General features: G+C 36.5%; 1 protein-coding gene across 1 annotated transcript in view; it reads left to right on the top strand.

The window, feature by feature from the left end:
- The first annotated feature begins 2,964 nt into the window (after nucleotides 1-2,964).
- The window catches only part of cdh8.L (cadherin 8 L homeolog), a 222,992-nt gene continuing 214,179 nt past the window's right edge, over nucleotides 2,965-11,777 (top strand). The window contains exon 1 of the mRNA XM_018257891.2: nucleotides 2,965-3,573. The gene's annotated coding sequence lies outside the window, so the exon portion shown is untranslated. The remainder of the gene's footprint in view (nucleotides 3,574-11,777) is intronic.

Below are 11,777 nucleotides of genomic sequence, written 5' to 3'. Positions count from 1 at the left end.
ACATAACATATAACCTTCATTTTGCCAAATGTAGCAGCAAGAGCTAAAATAATTTTTCTTATTCTGTGAGCAGTGAGCAAAAAGACTTTTAAATATGCACAGCAGCTTTATATAAGCAAATAAAGTATGACCATTTTTTTAGAGCACCACAATTTAGTTTCTTTCCTGGAAACATAACGTACAAAAGCTATATTATTATTATTATTATTATTATAGTAGTGAAAGCAAAGTGTACAAGGCAATGTATTCCCTAGGTACACTGTCTGTTTTATGATGATTCAGCATTAGTGATGAGTGAATCTTTCCCGTTTCGCCGAAAAATTAGCGAAACCGAAAAAATTTGCAAAACACATTATGCCACAACAATTTTTCTTACTCAAAAAAAGTCAATGGGCTTTTTTCTTATGTGGCCTTTTTTTGTCCAAATGCATTAAAGTCAATGGCTGTTTTTTCTTATGGACGTTTTTTTTCTTGGCAAATTTCCCCAAGGTGAATTTTCACAGCAGTGTCGCAAAAAAATATGCACATGCCAAAATTCGAAATATCGCAGCGAATCCATGAATAATTTCGCTTATCACTATTCAGCATCAGTAGTCCTATATAATGGTACCTAGGGAACTTAATTTCCCCTATATATGGAAGATTTCTCCAATGACTGTATGCTGGTTCAACACCCATGCTGTTTTTGTTGACCTGGTAAAATAGGTGAGACCTTTTTGTAGAACTTCATGGCAGCTAAATAGCATTTACTTACCTACTGTTATTCTGCACCAAAACTGGACATCTCTGCACCTGCACTAGAGCAGGCGTGCCCTAAACTAGATGAACTAAAAGAAAATCTTATGGGTATAGTCTTTTATTATTAATATATTAGTACATGTACGGGACCAGTTACCCAGAATGCTCAAGACCTGGCATTTTCTGGAAAATGGAACTTTCTGTTTGGATCATCATGTAAACATTAAATAAACCAAATATGCTGGTTTTGCTTCCAATAAGCATTAATTATATCTTGGTTGGGTTCAGTGCCCCATAAAAAAATAAACCTGCAAGCCTGTGATGGAGCATGTGTGCTCATCGCCCCATGTTGACATTATGGGCCAGGGAATCAGAGGTAGGGAGGGGGCCCCTTGAGACTGCCAGGAGGGTCCATCATTTGCAGCCCTGGTAGACCCCCGAGGTACTGGTTTTTTTTTACAAAGAAAAAGTGAATCCTTTTTAAAAATGTGGATTATGTGGAGTCTACAGTAGGCAATCTTTCTGTAATTCTGAGCTTTCTAGATAAGAGGTTTATGGATAACAGATCTCATACCTGTACTTTGAAAAATCTGTAATAACACTTTATTATTACAATTGATTGACAGTGTATATTAACTGATTTATTAGTGCTGTATTTTGCAGTAAGTATATTTGACTTCTAAAACTCACCAGAATTAATGTTTGCATGTTATGTTAGCTTTGACCTTGCCCAATGAGCTATTTTAAGATAAATTAGATGCTTTGCAGCCAGTGGCTTAACTACTGAGGGTGCTGGAGCGGGTAGGGCCCTTGGAGCCACAATAAAACATACTGAAGCTCATCAACACTGGGCAAATTTGGCAGTTATCCATAACAACCAGTCAGTGGATAGCTTTTTAAAGACAGCTGCAAGTAGAACAATGAATGCAGAAATTGGTTGGTTGCCAGGGGTTACTGCCCATGGCCAAATTTGCCCAGTGTTGATAAACAGCCCCTATTGTGAGAGAATGGAGGAGGGGTTTTTGGCACATGCGTGCAGTCGCAGGCATATACGAAGTGCAAGTCTGGGGGCAGGCGTCTGGGGACCAGGTACACATACTGTACCCACGGTGTGGCAATCAATATTTGCCCCACTGTATGCAGCAGTGATAGCCAATGGTACAGCACAATGGTTAGCACTTTTCTCTTGCAGAGCTGGGGTCTTAGGTTCAGTTCCAGCCAGGGCACATTATGACAGATGTTTGTATGATACGGTGTACAACATACAGGCAAGTTAATTGGCTCCTGATAAAACTGACCATAGTGAATGTGAACTGTAAGCTCCACTGAGGCAGGGACTGATTTATAATCACCGTAAAACACTGCAGAATGGGTCAGCACTATATAAAGAAGATTAATAATACAGAATAACGTGACCGAGAAAAGAGATTATGTTCTCTGTGCCATGAGGTGTAGTTCAGGTAAGTAAAGGTGTATTTTTCTGATGTGCCTATCATCCTATCAATATGACTAGCAATAAGGAATTTAAGCTCCTTGTCAGTTTGAGCTGTCTGGATTATAGAAATGCCACACAAGTATTATCTAGAACATTAAGAGCGTTGCAGCAGGTTCACGAGCTACTGTTGCCTGTTCCACAGGGGCTTGATGGTCATATATTGGATGACCTCTATTTTTGCTTTATGGAGCTGGGAGACTCTCCTGTGTGACCCAAGCTTAACAGGAGGAATAGAAAAAATGCACACAGAGATTTTTCAAGACAAAGTGACATGTAATTCCAAAAGAGAACATGCATTTTGCTAGATTTTCTGGTAAAAATAAAAAAATATTAACTAATACAATTCAAAGAGGGGCACAGCAACCAAACTGTCCCCTGATAGCAGTACACTGGCAATCCCATCTAGTCACTCTCATATTTACTGCACAACCTCCTGGGAATGATGAGTCTCCCCCTGCATCACCCCCCTCTCAAATGCTGATTGAGAGCAGCCTAGAGAATGCACAGATTTCTATTTCAAACACTTTCCTGATAATAATGCCTATATTTCCCATAGCCTGTATAATATATCATGAGTGAACGTGCCCGACAGCTTCTTGTCACACAAACCAAGGAGACGTGACCCTGCTTCCCAAGCAAGAGCTGGCATCGCTCTTACCTTTTGCTAAAATGATTTCAGAGTCAATGTCTATTGCACTATTCTCCCGCTATTGTTTTTCTTTCCCACCATAAAGGTATTTTAATCGATACTAGAGAAATGGGATGTGAAACAGTGTTTGAATGCGAACATGCAAGCTGCAAGCACCATTAGCAGTGGGAGGATTAAATAAACAGGAGGAAAAATAAGAGCATCAATGCTAAAAAGAAAAGTTGAACACTTTGCTTAGAGGAAAAAAAAAAGAAAGAAAGAAAAAGGATGGCTAGATGAATTTCCAGTCCATAGACCAGCCTCCAAGCTTAGCTATCCAATAAGAGCTGTCAGGGGAGGCACTGAAATCACTTTTACATATCCCTTCACTGTTTTCTTCAGCATCCAGGCACGTTGGAACAGCTCACTGATAAAATTCAAGGATTTACTGGGAATATCCCTGCTATTTTACTGGAGATGCACCGCTGATGCGTACAGAGAGAGAAGGACCTGGGAACTGCGTCTTGCCATCAGGACACAGAGCTTGAAAGTGTCAGACTCTCCATTAGGATGAAAAGGCACAGGGCGCACAGTGAGTGAGAGCTGCTCATACACCAGGGATTCTTGTGAGCATCATTTCTGTCAAGTAGATCCTTTTAATTCATTCCTAGCTGAAGGCTGCTGATGAAGACGTTGGCTGATCACTGGCACAGTAAGTGTTTAGCCTTTGTTTTGTCTTTGTTAGGCAAAAAGGGACCACTTTCAGCTTTCTGATAGTGTCCATCCCAATTCCCCTTACATTAAGAGTTCTTTTGATTAATAACATGCCTGATTTTAGATTATCTTTTAGAACATTATCCATTTGCTCTGCAGCAAGTGGCACTGCTCACATGTCCAGATATTAGGTGATTTCCCTATGTATTTTAGGCGGATCAAAGATAGTTTGGAGGGTTGGCTGTCCTATCATCCAGCTTTTAGAAATGTTTATTTATGTAGAGAAAAGAAAACCACTTGGCTGCTTTTCCTCTGACCAGATGTCAGGCTGCATTCATGCAATAAAATAGATTGCAGTTTCCGTGCTGAGAATAAATATCGGTGAAAATCCTGATATGTAAATTGCTGGTGGGAGATGTGCATTTGTGGGTTTTAGATAGGAGGGGGGGCACAATTGGTAAGAAAGACCTGTGCGATTTATACCTACTACATGCCACTTGGAAAGAGAGAGAGAGAGAGAGAGGGAGAAAACTAGAAGATTTTGATGATGTGTTCTGATGAGCTCTGATTGCAGCAAAGCCTCGGCTTCCAGTTAGGATTTTGGTGAGAAGTTATTTTGTTTTCAATCACTAGCTAGAAATGATACCCGTCAGAAAATTATTACCCCTTGTTATCCCCAGGCATTTAGTTCCATAATTAAAATAATGTTGGCTAGACATGACATTTCCATAGCCAAAGCCAACTGCTCCTCTGAGCATTCTATCTGGTGTCTGTAGAACAGCACAACATGCCACACACACTCGGATTATGGTACACAGAGCACAATAGGAGTCGATTATTAGGCAATGTGCTCGCTTTTCAGTGTCACCTATCCAACAGCAGTTATTCTGCAAGTGAGCATTGCTAATCACTCTTTCCTGGCAGGGCATTTACCTGATACCAAGTATCCTGAAAGAGTTAAGCTGTCATATCACAGTTCTGATCTGGATTGTCCTACAATATAATATAAGGGTTTGATTTAATTATGTAAAACCACCCAAAGGGCAATTACGTTTTCTATAAAAGATACTTCTCCAAGTGAGCATGAGTAATCGCTATGCAAAAGGTCAGAATTTTGCATGACATGTTGGTAATGTATTCTTACAACAGGTTTCCTATGCCTGGATATACATTATATGCACATGCTGGGTAGAGTATATGTCTTCATGTGTATATCTTAAAAGGAGACAGATACAGAGAGAGACACAGGGAGAATAAAAGAGAGACTGCTGGTATTATATTTAGATCATGACAGACTATCACTCATTTATTTTAAGTTGAAACCTACCGAGGCAGAAGAAGGTTACTTTTTTTTTTTCTACAGTATTATTATTTTACCGGTGACATTGAGCTGAAATTCAACGCAAACCCATCTTATGTAGTTATGACTGCAATAGGGTCATTACTTATTCGCTACACTTGGCTAATCATAAGTTATTCATGAACTGAAACAGATTCATAACTGCATATTTAAAGTTACTTTTGTCGTCTTGCCTTTTCTGCGGTGATTTGGATTTAGACTTTTATTTGCATGCGGAGCCGGAGAAAATCACTGATATAAAGTTTGGTGGCTGGCTTGGCTGTTGTATGTGTCACATTAGTGTTTTGTAGGTGTTGAAATCATTTTCTAGGGATATTGTATAACATGTGGTTACTGTAATGGCATTTCAAAACCTAAAGGGCATTAAACCAATAAGGTTTGGCCAGCCCAGCTTAATAGGGATATTAAAGCTCTAATATGACTATTTATATATACACAACTCCTCCTGGTGCTTTTAATGTAAGTATTGATCCCAATAATGGACATTCTTTTCCATAATTGCTTCCAATATGACACAAAATGTGTTAATGGGCAGGACACTGTTTTTTACTTTATACCAATAGTCAAAAAAAATTGTAATAAATATCATGTCCCGGCACACTCTAATCTCCTCTTACACATGTTCACAGATTTAGAGGCCACGGTAAAGTGAAGTGCATTGCTAATGATTTTACGAGGTAATATTTCATGGTGCATTTCAGATACAGGTATACCTTACTGGATTAATATTGTGGCTGATTATCTATGGTGCAATGTCGAATGCAGGCCACCCAGCAATATAGGGTTACAAGGAACAGATCATTGGTCTAATAAAATGATAAATGGATCACATATAAAGCCCTTTTCAGGTGCTAGCAGTGCATTGCAGCCGTTTGCTCCCTTTGCAAGTGGCAATGTGGAAAAAAGAATTTCTTATTCGGTGCACTAGTGTTAAAAGCAGCATTTTGTATTAGAAAAAACCTACTTATTTTGAAAATTCTTGCTAAAATTTGTATCATATTGATTTTTTAAAAAATTCATTTAATCATCAGAATCAAAAATTCTTGATGGATCATTACATGAGGTTTACAGATGTTGCCGTGATATCATCTTGTCTAAAATAACCAGTTGATCATTAATTAGATCTGGTCCTTTAAGGAATGGAACAAGTTGAACTATACAGCCAAATATCCAGGGGAAAGATTATGTGGAAGGAGATATATAAAAACCCATGCGCTAGATTTTTTTTGTCTTCCCCTTAAAGTATGAAAAATGTGTTCTCTATATTGGTTTGCCTGCAAACGCAGACCTGCATTCTTAATATTCTAATTCTGCAATACAAATAGCCTTAAATGTTTTCTTGTTGTGCAGTATGGGCACCTGTGTATTTGTGTATTTAATTGAAAGGTCACCACAGGATAGAGTTAGCCACTAAAACAGAAGCTCATTTTGGCAAATAAATTCTTGGAGGCTAATATAAATTCTGCCGAAAATCACAAGCATACCCTATTTTGATAGGGACGTGGGTTTTAGCACTTAGGATTTTGAGTTTTCTGCCATGTAACTGTAGGAAATAAAGCAACATAATGCATAATTACTTCAATAACAAAAAACTATTTTCATAGAGCTTTAATAAATGCCTAGCTGAATTAGCATGCTAACGTGAAGGCTTAGTGTAGGAGCACACTATATTTAAGACTATTTTAATTTATTGGTTGGGGGCCAGAAACATTGAAAACACAGTTGAAATTCTGCCCCTTTTTTAACTTTTCATCGTAATACCATAATTATATCTTCAGCTAAACTTTGTCAAAGTAAAATGAAAAAGAAAGACCTGTTGAGACAATCCAAAAGTACAGTCCGTACAGAGGGAAAACGCCAACGGATAATAAGCTAAATGGGCTTGAATAGAAGTGCTACAAAAAAGGAGCACCATTCTCAAGTCTGTAAAGAGATGCAGGAGGTCATGGCTGTTATTGTGAATGCACAATTTTTGTAACAGCTGGTTCTGAATATAACATTAACCGCTAAAAGAAAAGCAAAAATCTCCACTTTTATTGCCTGCATTGTTGGTCTGACTAAACAATCATGTTTGGTTAAAGCAAAGTTGAACTATTTTAATTTACACTGTAGATACAGTATATTTAAAAAATAAAATAAAATCAATAAATATATATATTTGCTTACCTATAGATTATTATAAATTGTTACCATAAACATGTTAGAATGCACCCCTCAGGAAATGAAGGTTAACATAGATAGCACATGATTAGACTTCAAGCTCTTTGAACCTTTTAGTTATATAGTTCAAAATATTGCTTACCCGGTGGGACTATGTGCTAAACATATACAATCACACATATATCAATCATCTGCACCTCTTGCAAAGTATATAGAAAGTTCAGCAGAGGCAAAATTGACATTATTATACTCAAAATTGAGACACTATGAACCAGGTTCCCTTGGTGCCATGAAAACAACTGCAAAATTAAGTTACTATGGTGCGGTAAGCATTATAGGTCTTTATTGGGAAAAAATAAAAAACCGATACCTATTAACCCTGTATTTGCTAGATGCTTACCAGTAACTATTACTAATCTATACTATCAGGCTACTAGCTGTCCTCTAGATTGCTAAAGAGCCATTTAAGCTTTGTGGATCTCAGTATGCTGCCACCTGTTAAGCACCTACTATAGCTCCCAAAGGTGTCTACAAGGAACTATAAGGGGAAAGAGTTAAACACCTTGCTCAAGCTCCGCTTGTTCTTGCCTTTAACAAGACCTTAATTGTAATTGATCTTGTCAATCTATTTCACTGTACTCAGAACATTCTTCAAAGCAAGAGGTAATTCCTAATATAAGCTTTTATTACTCCTAAAATATTTGATTAATAAAAGTATGTAATTGGCCAAGACATTCTATGTAATTGGATTCTGTCATGCTGTAGAGGCAAGCAAGGAGACTGATCTACATGAATAGAAATTTACACACACTCAGAACATATTTCTTAATTTAAAAGCCTGTAAAAAGAGTTCATGAGGGGGATAGCAGATTTATTGATCAGCTTTCTCAATAATGTATTATCACCCCCCCCCCCTTTTTTCAAGTTCTGATCTGGGACAAAATGCTTAGTCTCAGTACAGTCATCTTAAGATGTGGTTATGGCTTTAAAATCCCCTAACTCAACACTTACGTCTAGTCTTACAGGGAGGGGGCTGGAATTTAGGGGTGTGGGTTTAAGGAGTGTTTTATTGTCTTTTATTTTTTCACTATATGCACCGCTGAACATGGACTTGCCGTGTGCAGAATTTCTAAAGCTCAGGAGAATTTCTAAAGCTCAGGAGAATATACTTTTTGAAATAAAAGGTTTTATGGTTATATAGTGACAAAAAAAAAAAGGACACAAGTATCTTTGTTATATAGAAAAATAAAACTGCATGCACCAGCTCTAAATAGTTTATGGGCTTCTTGCAAGGCAAAACACCAGCAAACAGTCATAGACCTGTAATGTTTTGAACAGGCGTCCTTCATTAAGGCCATACGCTTAAGAAATTGCTCTGTTTTTATAAAAATATCTGTATTTTATTGAGCCTGCTAAACTACATGTTGTGTGAGTAGACCATTCTAAACAGAAAATGCAAGGCTAGCAAATATACCATTAAACCAAATATACCCAACATCCCAAGGCTAGCATGTATACCATTGCGTATTTTGTTGTATTTGTACTCCATATGGATTATAACAGTGAAGTTTATTTCCTGTCAGTTTTATCCAATATATAAGACCAATTTTTTTGCTCTTCATTTTTTCTCTAGGTGCCCCTGTGCATCCATTCATTATTAAAATAAATCCCAAGATGTGAAAGAAATAAGCTTTCTCATAAAAAAAACAGATAATTTCAACCTGAACATCAATATCCATAGTTTTTAACGTGCAGCTGTCAAGACAATAACCCTGCCTTGTGAAAATTAAAAGTGTGTTGCCATTAGGCTTTCGAGATATGACTGCAGGCCAGATATTGTTTACCTTTAATGCTTTCGGTGGGTCGAAACTACAAATCCCAGAATCTTCCATAAGTCGAATAAAGTTAATGAATACTGTGCATTTTTACCTAAAGAAGATAAAAAAAAAACATAAGCCCAGTTATCACAGACACATACTGTATTATAAAAAAATCTATATCTTTATAGCTTATACCAACTATTGCAAATTACATATTTTTGTATAGTTGCTACTTTCACTAGGAAAAGCAAAAGACCTAAACACTGGGAGGTATAAAATGGTGATGGCTAATTCATCACCTTCCTAGGAAGCCAGAATGAAAGTAGAGTTGTTTATTGGAAATTTAAATCTATTGTGTAATGGTTATCTACAGCATGACTTGGGAATTCATAACAAGCCATGTTGAGTAACAGTAGTACATAAAGTTTAATATAATTTACTGAATTGATTATTATGAGCAAAATCCAATAAGTTTTCATATAAAACAATTTTGCCTTGAATTGCAATGGTTCAACCATTTTTTTATTCCCATCTATAGTTCAACCATTTTTTTTATTCCCCCGATTTGGCAAAAAACTCTTTCAATAATATTATAATGTATAAATGACATGAATAGTATTAAAAGCAACTCTCCTTGGCCACCAAGATTAATATTCAACAGTGTCCCTTAGGACATATGACAACTACAAACCACATACTAATAAATTCAAGATGAATTTATTTTAATTATGATTCCCTTTGGATTCAAATAAAAAAATGTTACCTTCAAATATTAAATATTTTCTTTAAAACAACTAGATCCAAATTATAACATTTATGTGTCAGCACATACCTAAATGAATGAACAGCTAGGATGTTTTTAAAGCAAATTTTATTGTATGATAGTAAGAGAGCTATCAAAGAAACTTGATAACTCAAAGTCCACCTTAAAAAGGAGTTTTCATAAGTAGAGATTTCTCTTGAGATAATCAGGGTGTACCAATCAGCTAGGTATGATTTGGGGGATAATAATGCATCCTAGGTTATTAGCAGCAATTGCCATTAGAGGTATATGGAAGCAAATCAGAACTAATGGACAGCATTACACACTGGCCAGACAAGTGCATCATGGGGTTGATTAACTGGCTATATATATTTAATTTAAGCAAATAAAAGTTTCATAATTTACTTCTTCTGTAGGGTCCTCTTCACCAATGGCAACGCAATTCAACTGTGGACCCCACCCCTAAGGTTACAGGACATGTGATGCATATTTGCACCAACATTCTGCATTCGTGGGCAATATACTGTACATGTACTTTGCCACAGGTGAAAGGACCATTGCTAAGGACAATCAAAAGGGATACAACTTTTGATGTTACTGGAAAACAGTACAGCAGTCTTTGTATCATATTAGACATAGCAAGTGTCAGGTCTTAAGTTGCCCTTGAAAAAAAGGGGCACTTCAATCCCCTATAAAGGAAAATGAGATAAAGGCTACTACATTGATTCGAATACATTCTAGCGATTTCATTCTGTAACAAAAGAATATATTTTTGTACTTTGCTTTATCCTTTCCATTAGCACATTCTACCCAAGGCTGACTTCTAGTAAATTAACACATATACAATGAATATTTCCTATATGAATAGCATCTTCTAAAGTTTGTTTTTCCATTTTATTTGGATTTTACTTTACCATTTAAAAATAATTGATTATTATAGCCTATAATACTTTTGATAATTGTTTCCTGCCGTGTTATTTTGCGTTTATGATAGATATGTAATTTGTTTTTTCTGTCTATATTGTTAAGGCTCAGCTTTTCTTATAAGTCCCATTATCACAGGGAGATGCATTATAGATTACATGGGCATCAATCTTTGTAGCTGCTTCAAGATCAAATGCAGTTCAGCGCGGAGATACAGCAGTGCATTATGCTCTCTAGTCTATATCTGGAACAGGATAGCAAATGCACCGGGAAATGGACAACCAGTACTTGTATTGTGCTTCATGTTTATTCTCTAGAGACTTTTAAAGCGTTTCCCACTTCAGTGGTTCAATCTTCAGTTCTTTTCATTACGTACACACTTATTTCCTCTACCACAATGTTTACTCCACCTTAGAAGCATTTTTATGTAGATTATTAATTTTTCAAATAAATAGCCTAAAGCAAGCACTTTATATGGATATGTTTCTAGAAATGTGGCATTCTTCCTCTTTAAAAGGTTTGCAGTGTGAGCCTTGCCTGCACGAGTCCTTTAGGAATTCAAAAGTTTCAAAAAGAAGAATTAGGAACGAATAATGCATGGATACATACAGGGGTAGAGTGTGTAATGAATGAGCCATATGATAGAGCAGGTTATACTGTTTGTGTGAGTAGTTATTTATCTCATTATTATTATTACAGTAATAATGCAGTTAGTTTGCTCTAAAACTTTTTAATATTAATAAAATTTGCTACAGAAAAGCAGTTCTGGACACTCCTAGACCCAAACTGGACTACTTCTCCAATATCCACATCTGCAAAACTAAAACAGCATGCTACATATTCTAGCCCAGTAGAGGGCACTATACTAGACTCCTATAAATCTTTAAAATTGCCTTGGCATTCAATTCAAAGAATAAATCATAAGGAAAAAAAAAAATAACATTTGAAGGCATAGTCCAATAAAATACATAGGCAAATGGAAAGATAAATTTGCATTCTGATTTTGCCTACCCACTGTAGATCTGCGGAATGCATTGCTTCACAAGATCACACTGCAGCTGATATTTTCTATCTTGCAGACAAACAAAACTTTTTTTTTTCATTTTTTTCTTATACTCATAGGAAAACTGTTTGTGATGAGCTGACATCTGGTTGGATTGCCAATTTGCCTAAGA

The sequence above is a fragment of the Xenopus laevis genome, chromosome 4L, assembly GCF_017654675.1.
Source record: "Xenopus laevis strain J_2021 chromosome 4L, Xenopus_laevis_v10.1, whole genome shotgun sequence".
NCBI lineage: Eukaryota > Metazoa > Chordata > Amphibia > Anura > Pipidae > Xenopus > Xenopus laevis.
This window is presented reverse-complemented; position numbering and strand designations above follow the sequence as displayed.